This window comes from Myodes glareolus, chromosome 7 (genome assembly GCF_982192425.1).
Source record: "Myodes glareolus chromosome 7, mMyoGla1.1, whole genome shotgun sequence".
Taxonomy (NCBI): domain Eukaryota; kingdom Metazoa; phylum Chordata; class Mammalia; order Rodentia; family Cricetidae; genus Myodes; species Myodes glareolus.
The window spans coordinates 44,896,107-44,913,279 of NC_142032.1; the positions used below are offsets into that span (position 1 = coordinate 44,896,107).

Sequence of the window (17,173 nt, forward strand, 5' to 3'; positions counted from 1 at the left end):
TCGCGACCTACCTTACTCCGTCTTGAAGCAATGAGAGCAACACACCTAACTTCTGAGCAGACAGGGGCTGGCAGTCTTCCCACCCACCTCTGAATATTTAAAGATTCCCTGCGGCTAGGTGTTGCTGAAGATGAGTTTCCTCATTAACCATCTCTTGTCTCTGCTCAGAGCTGAGCCCAGTCCCACTCCTATCACCCTCCTCAGTAAGACAAGGGCTGAGGAGCCTGGGAAAGCAGAGAAAACCTTGACAAATGTGCATGCTCTTCTAGGGCGCTGATGGCTGTAGACTGAATTCCTCTAGTTTTAATTCTTTGGCCCTTGTCCGGTAAATGCTCACGTATCATGGTCTTACACATATCTTCTTGTTGGCTTCCATAAAATTTTAACCCTCTCTGGCAAATCTTCAGATGTAGGCACAAATCTAAGTTTAAATAGGCTAACTCTGTATTCAAGGTCTCAATTTATTTTCTTCCTCTATCCCTCCCTTAATGAGCCTTTTCTCTATACCAGCCTAGGTCTACCAAAGATTTGGAGTTTGCCTGACTTCTGTAGGAGTCAGGTTAAGTCCGCTATTATCGACAAAGCACTGACGTGATAAGTCCTATGTCTCTGGAGATAACTATGCTGGCTTTGATTCTTCAACAGACATGTATTGATGCTCTACTATATGCTGAGAAGGTAGTATCCCATCATGGAGATGGGAAGATGGAGCCAAAACCGTGCTCAGTGCTCCACACAGCTCTGTAGCCACTTCCCTGGAAAAAAAAGTGCCTGTGTCTGCCCCACTATCTCCAAAGACCCTTCTAAAACACAGCAGCAGGAATTGTTAAACATCCCCAAAGGTCCAGATGCTAAAGGCTCTGTTCTCACCCTGTGGCACTCCTGAGGTATAGAATCTTTAGGGTACAGGCCTCCTAGAAGGAAAGTCACTGGGAATGTGCTCTTGAAGGGGCTGTTGGGACACTGCCTCGAGTCTCTTTGCTTCCTGGCTGCCATGGCTGTGCCCTGTCACTCACTGCTGCCATGGATACTCTGCCTCAGCCCAGGCTCCAAAGAAGCATGGCCAAGCAATCATAGACTGAAACTTCTGATGCTATCAGTCAAATGTAATTCCTTCCTCTTTTTAAGTTTAACTGTCTTGTCAGCAACGGGAAGCTGACTAACTAGGGAGTGTCTCTGTAGAACATCTGTGGCTTTGACCTTACGTGTTCTTGAAAACCGATCCCACACCAGAGCTGAGGGACAGTGAGCGAAGCTGGAGGTATAGTTTAGTGCAGTGCCTGGCTGGCATGTGTGAAACCTTGCATTCAGTCTCTAGCTACACACATACACACACACACACACACACACACACACACACACACACACACACACACAAGAGCTCAGGTCGAGGAGGGCGCTCAAGGGCTTCTCTATTATTCTCTCCTTATTCCGCTAAGACAGACAGGGTTCCTCACTGAGCCTGGAGCGCATGAAAGCCTCACACTCCTCCTGTCTACCCCCAGAAGGGTGGGAATGCTAGCCCAGCCTTTGGTCTGGTGCTGGAATCCAAACTCCAAACTCGAGTCCTCCTGTTTAACCACCAAGCCCTCTCTTTGGCCCTGAGGTTCTAATTTTGGAAGTCCTGAGATTCAAAGGGATAGATTCCTAATTTACCAAGATGGCATAGTTTGTCATATAACACACACACAGACACACACACACACACACACACACACACCACACATTGACCTTGTTGTCTCAAGTCATCTGTGGGGCTCTCCTGAACATGAAGTCACTATATCTGTCATGTAGGAAAACGCTGCTAAGAGCGGTTAGCCTCAACACTTAGATCAAGCCGGGTGTGGTGGCCCACGACTGTTATCTCTGTACTTGGGAGGTGGAGACAAGAAGATCAATGCCAACTTCAGCTACAAAAGGAGTCCGGGCCCAGGGGTGTGTCCATGAAATCCAGTCTCAAGAACAAAAGAAAAAGAAAATACAAAACAAAACAAAAACAACAAAAGACTTGAAAACAAAGTCAGTTAAATTAATCACTTGCTATGTGCTACAAAACATGTTACGCCATCATTTGTTTCTGTTTCCTCACCAATAAGAGGAGAATGTGACAGCTCTCCAGCATGACTGATGACAGAAACCACCGCACCTATCATCGCTGATGCAAAGTTTGTTCTCCAGGCTAAATGCTTTCTCCATGTGAAGCTTCAGGACAACAGCAAGGAAATCTACCTTGTTAGCTGTTGTATCTCCAGGACCCAGGCGAGTCAATACCCAATAAGTCTATGTTAGACAGGAGTACTTGAACACACACAGAATTTCTCTAGTCTCCTGTCTGAGAGCCAATCTTAAATGTCTGAAAAAGCTTCAGATTCTGAGTGATCATCACACTGAGCCCAAGGCAGATGTCACAATACTCGCTTGACTGCGCACATAGAAGTTCAGGCTTCAGTCTCAAAACAGGGTTAGGGGTTTTAAACGTGACAAAGAGTATCAACCTAAATTTTGTGAGTTTTATGAAGTCTGCAAGTCACCAGCAATTTGGTGAAGTAACTGCAGAAGTTCTGGCTGTGAGGTCAGGGTTCTGAGCTGCGGTTGCCTTAACCATTGATGAGCTGACTGGCTGAGAAAACTGGCTGTCACTTTTAAGGGTTTTAAATACAGACAGTAAAGAGCCAACATCACAGACTATGGAGAATAAACATACACAATAAACATGAAACCCTCTGTCTGAGTTTAAGGTATCCTTACAGTTAAGAAATAACATCAAAAGCAGTGGTTTAACTGAAGTATGGGTTGTACATGTTTGGACAAAACATCGCTAAGATTTCGACGAATTGTGTATAAACCCAGGTGAGAGGTAATTTCACAGCTGCACAAATCTGCAGATCCTAGCATGCCTCCCAGCTCACCAGCATTCCAGAACAGAGTCTGAGCCCTTAGCAACTGTCCTCGGCACAGGGTGGAGACAGCCGTGTGACGGGATCCGGGAAAGAGAAAAGCTGAAGGCCATGCTTGGAGGGAAATCTGAGCCATAAAAGCCTAAAAGCTCGTCTAGGAGAAGCCAGGCAAGGCTCAGGAGCGTAAACACCTGTAGAAAAGACGTGGTCTGAAGAGGACTAGGTGGCAGAAGTGTGCCCAGTGAGCTGGCCACATGTCTCCACCTAGAGGATGCCTCATGACTGTTCTGTGGGTTCTTTAGTGGCTAGAATAATGTCACCACTTGTCCCTGACTCCTGATCTTTTGAGTGAGCATGGACTTGTTGTAGCTAATGAACAGACTTAGGGACAGGAGCATGTGGTAGCAGCCTTCCTGCGCTAGTGGTCTTGAAGGTTCCGCCTGGCTGGATGTCCGGTGCCGATGATGAGCTAACGACCAGTGGGTGCACGAACAAGGAATGGTTTTCTGTTCTGTTTTGCTGTGAGACTGTGCCCTCACCTGCCCATTCTGATACACACCAAACTTTATTCCTTCAGAGGGAATATGGGGTTCACACTCTGGTTGAAATGTTATTTGCTAATTTGGATATCCCACTTCCACATTCCCAACATGGTTTGTGTCTACGATACACATCTTGCCTGGGATGTGAAAGCGTAAGAGTACATTTTTAAACTAAAGACATGAATTTGGGAAGGCATAAAAGGTATTCAAATATTCCATAAATTGAAGTATCAAATAACACGTTTATGCTTTTTTTAGAAGGTCATCATCTATTGCTTCATATTTACTCAAGTCACTCAATTTACTTAATATTTTTCTTTAAATTGGTGTCAGATTCAAGTAAAAATTATTTTGAAATGAATGTTTATAGCAGTAATATACTTACTTAAATTGTCTAGAATAAATTAATCATGTAAATTAAGTAAAATATTGCTTTTAACTTGAATTTAGAGACCCTTTGGTCTCTCCCTCTGTGGTTTTCTGTCTTTGTTAAGTAAGAAGAGAGAATAGAAAGTCTTAGCTATGCCTAGCAGAGTGTAAAGGCCTGGATACGAGCTTTCTCAATGTCTCCACGTAGCCAGTTTCTGTGGTTCCTGTTACAATACACAACTCTAGCCTAAAAATATTAAATAAAAAATTCCAGAAAACAACTCATAATTTTAAAAACTGTTATATCACTGTTATAATTTCTTTATTAGTTATTGTCTTTTACCTTTTATTACATCTAACTTATAAATTAATATTATCATTGCTACAGATGGACAGAAAAAAAATGCAGTGTACTGTTCATAAAATGTCTTAGAGATGAAGTGAGGCTACCCTACAGAAACATAAGTACTACCATATGAAATTGAATACCTAGACAATGATGAATACATTTCCAAGCTTAAACTCTGCCAAGAGAAATTCCTAGGTATCATCAGGAAGTTATTAAAAAGTCAATGAGTGGGTAAGGTCTCTAGACTAGACACACAGGGCAGTCTAGGCCTCCAAGTGCTGGAAGAAAGTCATAGACCTAACCTGCTACAGAAGGCTCTAATAAAAAATTAGAGAAGAATTCCCTCTAATGAAAACAGATGAGGAAGTCTCCATTGTCTGGCCCTGGAACACATAGTCAGATAGGTGTCTTGGGTAGAAGTTGAACAGCAACCTCTAAGAACTGAAGTACTAGCCTTGTGCTAAGCATGTCCTCATTCTATGACCTAAATGACAGGCGAAACCCAAACCAAGAAACAGGATCAAAGAAGCCATATGACCTGGAGTTCCAGAAGAATTAAGTGTAAAGTCACTTGGGAGCACTGACTAGGAGTCACTGTAAGTCCTCTAAGGAAAAAGACAATGGGGAGATACACACACACACACACACACACACACAAAGAAAAACCAAAATTGACTACACTAATGGAACATTACGTATGAGTTATTGTCAAGAGACTTAATAAATGGGAAAGAAAGTAGCAATGCAAGTACTTTGAAAGAGTATGAAAGAACCTGTAATGATTAAAGAATAATTTCTGTGTTGAATCATTGAGATGGAGCTGAGCATGTAATGTCACTTACACCCCGAGGAGCCGTGCTGCTTACAAAGGAGTACCTAGCTGGGTGAGATGGTGCACACCTTTAGTCCCAGCACTCAGGAGGCAGAGGCAGGTGGATGTCTATGAGTTAGGGCCAGACTGGTCTACATATGAAGTTTCAGACCAGCCAAGTAATAGTCAAAGGTTTTGTCTCAAAATAGAATAAATAAATAAATAAAAAAGCAAAACATCTAAGAGTCAGGTATTAATATCAACTGAACACACTGTCACACCATTAAGCAGAAAAGCATTGTCATGGTAAAAAGGCTAGTATTTAGTATTAATGGAGATAATTTTTCAGAGGATGCAATAATCTAGTGTTAATTAACACTTTAATAATAGAGCCTCATAAGATATAAAACACAAATGCAATATAAACTGAAATATATAGTAAATTTCATAGAGGAAAATCCTGAATATATATCTTAGGAATATATCAATTTAGAAAGAAATAGATAAGAACACAGGAAATCCAAAGGATATAATAATAGCTTTCTCTAAAGGACACATCTGCACTCAGCAAGAACATAACATGTTTTCAAACTCAGCACCTAGGCTGCCAATCCAAATACACCCAAGGTCGGTATCTTATGGACTGTTTTTTAACTTCAGGCCATCTATGTAAAAATTAACTACAAACCTACGGTTTAGAGCCTGAGAAACATTTCTAAGTGACCACAGTAAAGCTCACTTATCACGTGTAAGAACAGTTTCAAAGAGATCACAAGGAAAGTAACCTTGAATTCAGATGCTAGAAAGCGAGACAGCCGGCCCAAATCAGTGAAGAGTGAAACTCCCACAAGAAGTGGGACCCTGCTGCGGTGTGCTTCGGTGCTCTTGAAAGGAAGTCTGTGCCCTCTCTAATGTCCTGAATGTCAGCAAGTAAGCGCAGCGAAACTCTCTGGTTTAAGAATGGATTTGATAGATGATAGTGTACTCCTGGGTTTTATGCTTCTAAGTAAAGAGGGGCCAATTGCAGTAGCGGGGACTCCTTGTCTCACACAATGAAAGGCAGCATTGGGATTTCCATCGTAGCTAAAGGCACCCTCTCACACTTAGCATAGGAAAAAAATTAAATCCTTTCTACATTTCACAGGTCCTAGCGCGCGCGCGTGCGTGCGTGCGTGTGTGTGTGTGTGTGTGTGTGTGTGTGTGTGTGTATACACGCGCAAGCACGCGTGTCCCATAGAAACAGCTTTGCCCGGAGCCAGGTTCTTTTTAACAAGAAATGAGCAATGAACCAACGACACTTGGCACCCGCAGCACTACTAGATGTAATGCTTCCTGACAGGCATGCACATCCGGCAGCAGGTGGCACCCCTTTCCCAGAATAACCACTGTTAAAAATTTGGCAACCAAAATCACAGAAACAATGGAGTGGGTCAAGCTGGGTTTAGGGATTGTTCTTTAGAAAAGCACTATTTGATTTTGCTGATATACTTTTTGGGAAAGGGTTACATAAATAAGTTTTCTGTAGGTCACAGTTTCTAAAATTCTTCTGGTTTCCTTCTAATCAACAAAGATGTACATGTCTGATAGAACTGCTTTCTTCCAGAAATGAGATAAAAGGGAAAAAAGAAACAAACAAAAGCTTCCTTGGGGTATTTACTGTTCTTTGCTGGGCACAGAAATTAGCTCAATGGTTGGAGGATTGCCATTTCGAGATTCTTGTCTGATAAAGTGGCTGCAAGATTTAACTATAGTGCTTGTCACCCCGTGAACCCAGAGCTCCTATTAAATTGCTCAGAGCAAGAGGCAGGCTGGACTTGCAGCAGGTTTCACACTCAGCTTCCCCCAAAAGAGAGCACACTGCAGGAAGTTGAGGTGAAGCCCATAAATCAGCTCTTTGCAACAATCCCCTACCGGTGGCTCCCTATCCCCCTACATGTAAGCTCTGTAGCCAGGCAGGAGTAGAGTCCTAGACTACTGTAGGCCCCAGGGGGATGAAGACAGGAGGAGGGACAGGGAAACAAGGGGACAGCGAGCAACAGAGGACAAGCACTGAGCATTCACCCTACGCTGCCTTCTCTAGGGGACTCTAGTGCCAAAGGCCTCCCTACCTCCACAGCACCACACCTGTGGTTCTTACAGGACAGGCACACAAGGCAACCGCCTCACTTGGGGTCAAACTGCAAAATCATGAAGGTGCAAAAAGTCACTCTGTACCCCAAATGACCATACAAATACGTATCGAGGAGCTCAGCGGTCAAGAGCATTTGCTGTCTATCAGGGGACTGGAGCTCAATTCCCAGCATTCACACCAATTGACTCAAATCACCTGTGACTTCAGCCCCAGGAGGATCTAACGCCTCTGGCCGCCACAGATACTTACACAGATTCTCCCCTCAGAAACAGAACTTAAAATAAAAACAAATAATTTTCTGTTAAGAAGTTCTTTCTGAATTTTTCCAGAAATACAGCACTTAAGTAGTTTTGTGAGCAGATTCTTCCCAGTGACTCTTATATGTGCTAATATCCGAGGAGCACTGACTGGACATAGTTTGCTTCTGGATAGTCATTCAACTCTTGGTGGAGAGCAAAGAAACATGGAGAATTCTGTTTCTTGCTGCAGGCTTTCAATATTTTTCTATAATTCTAAGAGCCTCAGCACTTCGGGGGGGAGGCAAACAGGTAGACCCCTAGGGCTTGCCAGCTAGGCAAACTGGCCTATGTGGTCAAGAAACAAGGTGGGTGGCTGCTAAGGAAGGACACCGAGATTGTGAGGTGGGTTGAATGAGAAGAACCACCATAGACTCATATATTGGGATGCTCGGTCCCCAGTTGGCAGAGTTTTTGGGAAAGATCAGGAGGCACAGATTTGTTGGAAGAGGTGTGTCTGTGGTATTATAACCTGCTGGCCTGGTCTGTCACCTGAGTACCCTGTCCCTTTAAGAGACAAGTCCCGCCCACTCCCACCCATCACCCCCCTTTCTCTGAGGGGGCAAGCTTGTATGTGCTAGAGCGCTCTCTTTCTCTCTCTCTCTCTCTCTCTCTCTCTCTCTCTCTCTCTCTCTCTCTCTCTGCCCTTGGCTGGAGAGGCAGCTTGTGCCCCTCTCCTCTCTCCTCCCTTTTCCCTCCTTATCCCCCTTTTTCCCTTCTCTTCCCCCCTCCATAACCCACTAAATAAACTCTATACCCAAACCCTCTCTCTGTATGGCCTGTCTCTCTCACCCACCGCTGTCTCCCACCCACCAAGGGGACCCGCTGAGGCCTCGTGGGACTGCTGCACCCTGTGGGACTGGTCCCCCACCACCCGTTTATAAATAATTACACCTGGGGGTGGGCTCTGAGGTTTCAGAAGCGCATGCCACTCCCAGTGAGCACTCTCCCTGGCTGTCTTATGCTTGTGGATCGCATGTAAGTTCTCAGCTGCTTCTCCAGCACCATGCCTGCTTGCTGCTGCCATGCTCCCTGCCATGATAGCCCCGGGACTCGCTCTCTTGAGCTGTGAGCGCCAATACTCTTTTTTCCTTGACATTGTCTTGCTCATGTTTTGAGTTCTACAAATGTGCATGAACACTTATGTGAATACACACACACACACACATTCATGTATTCACAGACACCCACGTGTGCGCATAAACACAGACAAAACATAAATCAGATGGGTATCGGGCACAATAAGCATGCCTGTATGCTTCCCACTCAGGAGGCTGAGGCAGAGGAATCGGGAACTTGAGGTCAATCTGGCTACAAAGTTCCAGACCAGTCTCAGTTGCTTACTGAGTCCCTGGTTCAGTGTTCCGTCTCTCAAAAAACAAGGTAAAAGTAGAGCACAGGCCGGCACTTTGAGCAGGGCACCTTTATAAAAGAACTTTACAGTTCACAAGGAAACTTACTCGCGGGCATCTCAGACTCAACATGTAGAAAACTGAATCTGCCTTCTATACAAACCAGCCATGGCATACTTTATCTGAGGTAGGTTTTCAAAAGCCCACAGATTCTTAGGTCTTCTGTCTAAAAGACAGCGTCTAACTCCCCTTCTCTCATTGTACAGTGAACTTAGTGACTTGCATTCAGAAACAGAGGAAAAGATGCCGCGGCCTATGCTCGAAGACTGGATAGGTTCTCAGAGGCCTGTGATTTCATTTTGCCCTCTCTTGGATCACTGAGCCTGGGCTGGCGCTGGGGAGATGGGTGCCATGCTGTAAGGATGCATAAGCAGCAGGGCATAGGGGTCCAGGTGGCAAGGAACTTGACTTCCTATAAAAACCGAGGTCCTGGCTCTTGCTCGATCCCATGCACCAAAACTGAATGGGTGAGAATTCAGAAAAGAGTAACTCTGTCAAAAGCCTGGGAGCAAGTCCCTCCCACCTCAGATGTTCTGGAAATTTCTTACTATAAAGCCCTGAGTCAGAGCTACTGCCCCCTTGAACTCCTACCACACAAAAACTGGGAGATAACACATGCCTGTATTTACATAATACTGCACAGCACCAGCTGGCTGATACGGTTCCCTTCCTGTGATCATGGCCACACATCCCTTGGGCATCCAAATCCAGGAACGGCACTTCTTCCTTAGATTCTGTCTTCCCAATACAGCTCGCCATAGAGCTCTACAGATTCATCTTGCTTCTCTCCATTCCCGCTGGCTGTGATGACTCATTTTGTCAACTTGACTTGGATACAGAAGCTGCTGGGAAACAAATCTCTGAGCACGGCTGTGAGGGCATTGCCAGGAAAGTTTAGCTGACACCCAAAGGAATCCCACCCATAACGTGTGTTGGGGGAAAGCGAGCAAGGTGCTCACCTCTCTCTCTCTCTGTCTTTTTTTAAAAAAATATTTACTTTTTTATTTAGTATACAATATTCTGTCTGTGTGTATGCCTGAAGGCCAGAAGAAGGCACCAGACCTCATTACAGGTGGTTGTGAGTCACCATGTGGTTGCTGGAAATTGAACTCAGGACCTTTGGAAGAGCAGGCAATGCTCTTAACCACTGAGCCATCTCTCCAGCCCCTCTCTCTCTGTCTTTATGACTACAGATGCCGTATGACCATCATGTTCCTGCTGCCGTGTCGTTCCAGCCATGACGGACTTTATCCACTTAGAGCAGCCAAACTCTACCCTTCTTTTCTTATTTAAACTGACATTTATCAAGTATTTGGTCCCAGAATTGAAAACAGTCATTGTCCTAGTTAGCTTCAGGTGTCAACTTGATGGAGCCTACAGTGATCCGAGGGAGTCCCAACTGAGGGGCTGCCTAGATCAGACTGGCCTGTGGTCACATCCGTGAGGGATCGATTGGGAGGATCCAGGCCACTGTGAGAGGCACCAATCTCTAGGCGAGTGGACTTGAGCTGTGTAAGAAAGCAAGCCCGTAAGCAGTGTTCCTCCATGGTTTCTACCTCGATTTTCTGCCCTGACTTCCCCCCGATTACGGACTGTGGCTTGAAGACAGCTTTTGGTTCTGATGTTTATTGCGGCAACAGAAAGCCCTTGACCAGCAACCAATACACTGAGACGCCACAGCTCAGGTTTATTCTTGAAGAAAACTCTTGATCTTTGTCTCTGTTTCAGATTAGGACTGCTTATTTCCTGAAGATGGTTATCAGAACACACTTATTGCTCTTAACCCTGATGCTACTTTCTGGAGTCCTTTCTCACTCCAGACGTCTCAAGAACAGAGTCCTGGCTCCAGAGCAGTCTCAGGAGGTCCTTGTGTCTCGGGCTCTCTCTCAGGCTCCTCTGCCCACTTAGACTGTAAGCCCGGCTAGTCCATTACTGCTCAGTTGGCCAACTCAGACTGGATGTGACCCTCAACTCAGAGGTGGTCATGTTTCATAGAAACCTGTGCTGACCTCACATGGAGCCTTTGGACATTCCTTTGGTTTCTGATTTGAAACTTGCCTGTCTTCTGCTGTACTACGTGAAGCCAGAGATCCTGGACTCCAATGTCGAGCATAGGGCCCATTCATGGTGGGGAGGAAGAGCTATGGATCAAAACCAAATATTTACAGTGGGAAGAATAAGAGGCATGGAAACAAGACATACAATATTGATGAAGCCCTGAATTTAATGCCTAGAGCCAACAAAAACGTTTACTTTTCAGACAGCTGTGTAGCCTAGATTGGCCCAGAACTCCCAATCTTTCTACTGGGACCACTAAACCCAGCTCCCTCAAATAACAATTATTTACTGTGGTTGTTATTATTATTACATGATTTTTCTTCACAATGTGATTTGGGAATATTTGGTGACTCTTTCAGACATGTTTTCCAAAGAAGTGACTAGATAAAGCTCATCCGGGTGAGGCATTTACCACCTTTCCCAGAAAAAAAGGCTCCTCCAGGACACGGCAGCAACTGGGAACTTAGAAGGAGACAGAAAGCAGAAGATGCTTGTTTTCCTTTGGAATGAGAGTCATCAATGCCCAAGACAACAGGTTCCATCAGATGCTCAAGCCTGTGCCGGACCTCCTAGGGCATCAATCCAGGCTCCTGTACCCTCTACACCCTACTTCATCAGCATTCCATCCCTGGCATCCAAGAGTAGTCCACAACCTCCTCCCAGCCCCACCCGCAGCCAAAGGAAACACACCCAGAGGGGGTTCTCCTTCACCCCACATCATCACGGCTTTGCTTCCTCTCCTGTAGTTCAAGGGTGTGAGAACACTGAGATGCCCGGGATGGTCTGGCACCAGAAATAACAGCAACAGTAGCCACATAAACACATTTTCACCTGCTGACTTCACAGTTTGACATGCCAGTGTGAAGGGTGTGTGTGGCGAAAGACCTAAGTCGGCCTGCTCCAGAGCAGGGTGTGGCAGAGGGCTTTTCCTGTAAACAGTCAGATTCTAAGCGTGTTCAGTTTGCATGTTTACACGTTAGCTCCGCCACTGAACACCAAACATCCACAGATGGCATGGAGGCAAATGAGTATGCTGTGCTCCAGGGGCCAGCGATGAAGCTCAGTGGGGGGCTGCAAGGCTCTGAGTTCAACTTCTGCCAAATCTCTCCCCTCCCACCAGGCACAGCACAGGTGGCCGGCTAAATCTCACCTGGCTGGGGCTGGGTCTGCCTACATCTGCCCCAGAGTGAAAGACATAGGAAAAACATGTTATTTTCTTGAAGTTGGATGCATTTTTTTCCCAAAGTGTGAAGCTTTAAAATTGGTGCAAATAACACTCCTAAATGTGTCTGTGCACTGATAAGGAGTGTAAATTGGAGTACTATTCTGGGCTACATTTATTAAAATGTTCAGTGTGACGGCTTTTGACCTGCCCCTCTAAGCATGGTCATGGATGTATATCTGAAACCATATATAAGGATGTGTAGCATTAAAAACAAACAAACAAACAAACAAAAGAACCTTTCTTTGGGCAGTGTCAAACTGACAACGGTACAAACAGGACATGGTTAGACCTTTTCCTAACTGTCCAGGCAAGAGGAGGACAGACCACAAACCCATTGTCTAAGCAGATAGCCAGCTGGAAGCACAGTACTGGGCAGCCTGTGGAAAGAGTCCCACGTCTTCATTCAGAGTGAGCACTCCTCATTCAGCTTTAGGGGGACAGGAAGCTATACCCCATTCCTCCCAGTCAGGTAGCACCCTTCAGGATTCCCCCACTCCTCCTCTCTAGTCTTCTGTACACACAGACTGGGTGACGGCTGAGTTTAGTATCCTGGGGTTACATTTTCAGAGAGACTTTCAGGAAAACATCAAGGCTGTTGAGAGCCTCTTGCCATCTCTCTCTTTGAGGTTAAAAATACTTGGAACCGTTTTGCCCTGGGCCTTGGCTACCAGCTGCTCATTCCGCTACTAAAGGAACTTGTCCACTGAAATATTTTATTTTAGGAAGTGAAAAATTATTTTGTTTTCAAAAAATGTTAAAGGCTAACCGCTAAGTAATGGAATATAACATGACACTCACTGGAGTAAAATTCTAAGTATATTGGTGTGCAATGGTGTTTAAGATATGTGTAATTAAAAATTCAAGTTAACAAGGTGGCATGCTTTGAGTGGTACTATTTACATAAAATTCATTACACACATTTTTAGATGTGTGTGTGTGTGTGTGTGTGTGTGTGTCTAGGACAAAATATACCATCAATTGTGAACGTCTATATGGGGTAGATATAGAGGAGGAAGAATTTCTTCATTTTTCTTAGTCTAAGTTTTAAAAACACAAGCATGTGGCAACATTAGAAAATATGAAAGAATTTGAAAATAATAAAATTTTTAAGGAATTTCTATAAATGATGCATGATGGCCGATACCTATAATCCCAGTGCTTGGGAAGGGGAGGCAAGAGAATCAGAATTCAAGATTATACCCAGCTGCATTGTGAGTCCAGGGTCAGCCTGGGGTACATGAGACCCTGTCTCAAATCAGAGCAGTGCAGGGCAGGGAAGATGACTCAGGCAGTAAAGGTCCTTGCTGCCAAGTCTGACGATTTGAGCTCAGTCCCCAGGATTCACATGATAAAATGAGAGAATACTCCTGCCAGCTGTCCTCTGACCTCCAAAAGTGACTACCCCAAACAATAAATGTAAAAGAACAAAGCAATATAAATGAACAAGGAGCTCAAGGGTTTCTAGAAACCATCACTTAGACAAATCCAAATCACAGTAGAAAATAAAAGGGATGCTTAGTAAGCCACCATTTCCCTTTGCCTATCTATAGCAATATTAGCTGCTACCCAGTGCCAGGTTCTCTGGGTTTTGATATTTCCATAACAAAATGTAGGAAGGACAAAGCACAGGGGTTACTGAAATGCTAACATCATGGCGGAAAGCCTAGGCTGCCCTCAGCTAGCGCTACACAGCCCCCACTGCCCTCTGGCCATGCGTCCTCCATATTGGTTCATCTTCATGAGTATTTTCTGATGATGTAGTCTCAGACAGCAGTGGGAAAATGAAAATAACTCCGACCCTGAAAGCAACACCTGCTTCTCACGGCAGCTGCTGTGCTCAGCCTCCCTGACCCATCTTTTGGAGTCCGTTATCTTCAGCTGACCTAATTCCATCTCATTTCACACCCAATTTTCAGATGTGTCTATTATCTTTGAATAGTTTCCCACACTTAGGAGTCTATTTTTTCCATATTTGTCTCTTTTATTGTTGCTTTGTCTGCTTTGTTAGAATGGCTGCCTCTATTCCTGCTTTTGTCTTCACCTTTGTCTTTCCTTTATTAGTATTTTCTTAGTTATTCTATTCTTGCCCCTGAGGAACATGAAAATCAAATCAAACAAACTCTTCGACTTCATCGAAAACCTCCCTGACTCCAGTGCCTCTACATTTTCCCCTCTAGCCCTAGGATTGAGCCGAGGGTCTTACAAAAGCAGGCCAAGTCTATTATCATTGAGCCGCTCTGAGCTCTTAAACTATTGTTTTCTGTGCCTGTTTCTTATGTGGAGAGGGCAGGTTCTGTCCGGACAAGCATAATGTCAGCTCCTGCAAGGCAGATGGAATGATGAGCACAGCAATAGAAAAGTCATGGACCACTGCTCTGTCTCCTTGGTGATCCATTAGCACCCATTATCATTTGCTAGGCTTCCTGACTGATGGGCCAATCATTTCTTGCTTTCCTCTAGCATTAAATTATTTTATCTGTTTAGTACTACACAGTCACTGTCTGGTTGAAAAAAATCAAGTCATTTCTTGGACCCCTTGAGGACTCATCAGGGAAATCTGGAGGTAGCCAACTGTGGCAAGACTTAGGAAGATTCCAGAATCCATCCAGCTGTCAGTTCCCCAGCAGCTCCAGTTTGGAAGACAGAGAACAAATGAACAGGGAGGCTTGAGATTCGAGTGTTCCCTGTGTCCTTGGGCAAGTGAGACACAGAGTGAGGCTGTGGGACACATTTAAACCATCAATTCCCAAAGTCTGCACCCACATCTACAGATAAAACCCAAAACGCTCTGGGCCAAATAATAGTGGGAAATGGCAGCGATGATCTAGGTGTTCTCCTCTTCTGGATCCTTAGAAAGAATGTACATGGCCCTAATACAGATCTTAAGATACTCTATAGAACATAAAGCTCTTTGATTTTGTTTCAGTTCAATGAACCAAACTTTTCTCTTCTTTTTCCTTTCATTATTGTTTTGCTCTCGGAACTAACATGCTAGTGAAGAACGAACTTCGAGATCCCCGAGAGTTAGGCAGCATGTGCAAGCCTCTGCAGGCCTTGCAGATTGCACACAAGAACATGGTGTATGGGTTACTTCTGCATCACAGTGAGCACACAGCCTGATGGATACAATGAATGATTTAATTCCATTTTGGTGGGGAGGCATGGAGAGCCAGGCGGTTTATGGCAGTGGGCGTGTGTGGTGGAGGCTGTTCACATCACTGCAGAACAGAAAGCTGAGCAGGGAAGAGAAGGAAGGGACCAGGTAGCAGCTATACCCTCCCAAGGTCTGCCTCTAATGACCTACTTCCTCAGTTGGGCCACACCTCCTTTGGCCTCCAGAGCTTCCCCAAAACAGCCAGCAGCTGGGGAATAAGCATTCAGACACAAACCCGTGAGGGACACTTTAGAATCAGCCTATTAACATCTCCATTTCAATTTATGCCCCCATCTCATAGAATTACATAAAGCTTTCTTAGGGCCTCCTCACAGTGGAACTTGACCTTGCTATACATCACCTGGCCTCACAGACCTTCCTTGAGTGTAGGATCCTACAACACTATAACACCTGTCTTCTGCATGCCTTCAGGAGCAGCACAGTGTGAATAACAACAGGCTCTGCCACCAGTGCAGGCAGCAACCGGGCAACCTGGATCACAGCTGCAGCAGCCTCCAGCGGTTAAATCGCGGGGGAATACTCCCTGTGTAGCCTTGCATGAACGGAGCATCTCTTTTAAAAGGAAAAGCTTTCAAATGGGTTTGCAGTTCTACACTTTGGAGTTGAAAATAGGTTGGGTACCGCCAATGTCTGAATTGCCCTTGAGGTACCTCTCCTGTCGTCTGGAGAAAACTGCAGCCTCTCATTAACGACACCAATCTCTGTGACAGCAGTGGCTTCTTTGTCCTAGCTAAGGATGCTCTTTTTCTGGTCACAGCTTCAAATCCTTCTTCTCTACCTTTTGTTCTAGAGTCTCACTATAAATCTGGCTAAAAGCAGCCAGCAATTGCGCGATCTGAACACTATGCTGTCCTGACCTCTCTTCTGTCACATTAATGCTCATATGTTTGAGTTCAGTTTCTCTCAGTTTTCGAGGACACAGGTAAACACAAGGTTTTGCCAGAATGTCACATCAGAGGTCCAAAATTTCATAAAGTCTTTGCTGTCAGCATTTCTATGAACATTCTGGTTTTCCAAGCCTGCACCAGGAGGGCACAGTAAGCTATGTTTACTATTCTACGGCTACTCTAGCTTGCCTCATCCAACTCCCAAATGCCTCCCACAAACCACCCCAGTGTCCCCAGAGCTGTGTTTAGATTTCATCACAGCAATGGCCTTGTTTCTCTGGAACCACTCTCCTTCCGTCCTCCCTCCCTCCCTCCCTCCCTTCCTTCCTTCTTTCTTGTTTTGTTTTTGTGTTTTTGTTTTTTTGAGACATGGTTTCTCTGTGTAGCCCTGCTGCCCTGGAACTCACTCTGTAGACTAGGCTGGTCTTGAACTCACAGAGCTCTGCCTGCCTCTGCCTCCCAGTGCTGGGATTGAAGGAGTGCGTACCACTGCCCTGCCAGGAACCACTTTTCTTCTTCTCACTTTTGTTCTGCTGCATCCTAAATACCTGACAGAAGCAACCGAAGGGCTGAAATACCTACTTTTGGCACACGGTATCAAAGGGCTTTACAACAGAAAAGACAGACAGAGCTGCTCAGCACACAACAATATGAGCATGTGGTAGAGGCTGTTCATACCATGGCGTGTCAGGAAGCAGACAGCACGGCAGGAACCAGGGCAGGCAGAACCTCCAAAGGTGGGGCCTGCCAAATAGTCTCCACCTTCTAAAGTTTCCACAGCTCCCCAAAGTAGTGCTCCAAGCTAAGACTCAAGTGTTCAAAATACAGGGTGTAGGGTACATTTCAGATTACATATAAAATTAAATTATATATTTAAAATATAAATTGTATTTTATATTTCTGTTATATTTATAATTATAAACTGTACACATTTCTATTTTTACCTCTACAGATGGTCACTACTAACATTTCAGGAGGCAGCCTCACTATCCTTAGAAGCGTTGGCTTCAGACCCCAGACA

General features: G+C 44.9%; 1 protein-coding gene across 9 annotated transcripts in view; it reads right to left on the minus strand.

The window, feature by feature from the left end:
- Prune2 (prune homolog 2 with BCH domain) overlaps positions 1 to 17,173 on the minus strand; it is a 253,120-nt gene that overhangs the window by 49,312 nt on the left and 186,635 nt on the right. The gene's annotated exons all lie outside the window — the stretch shown is intronic.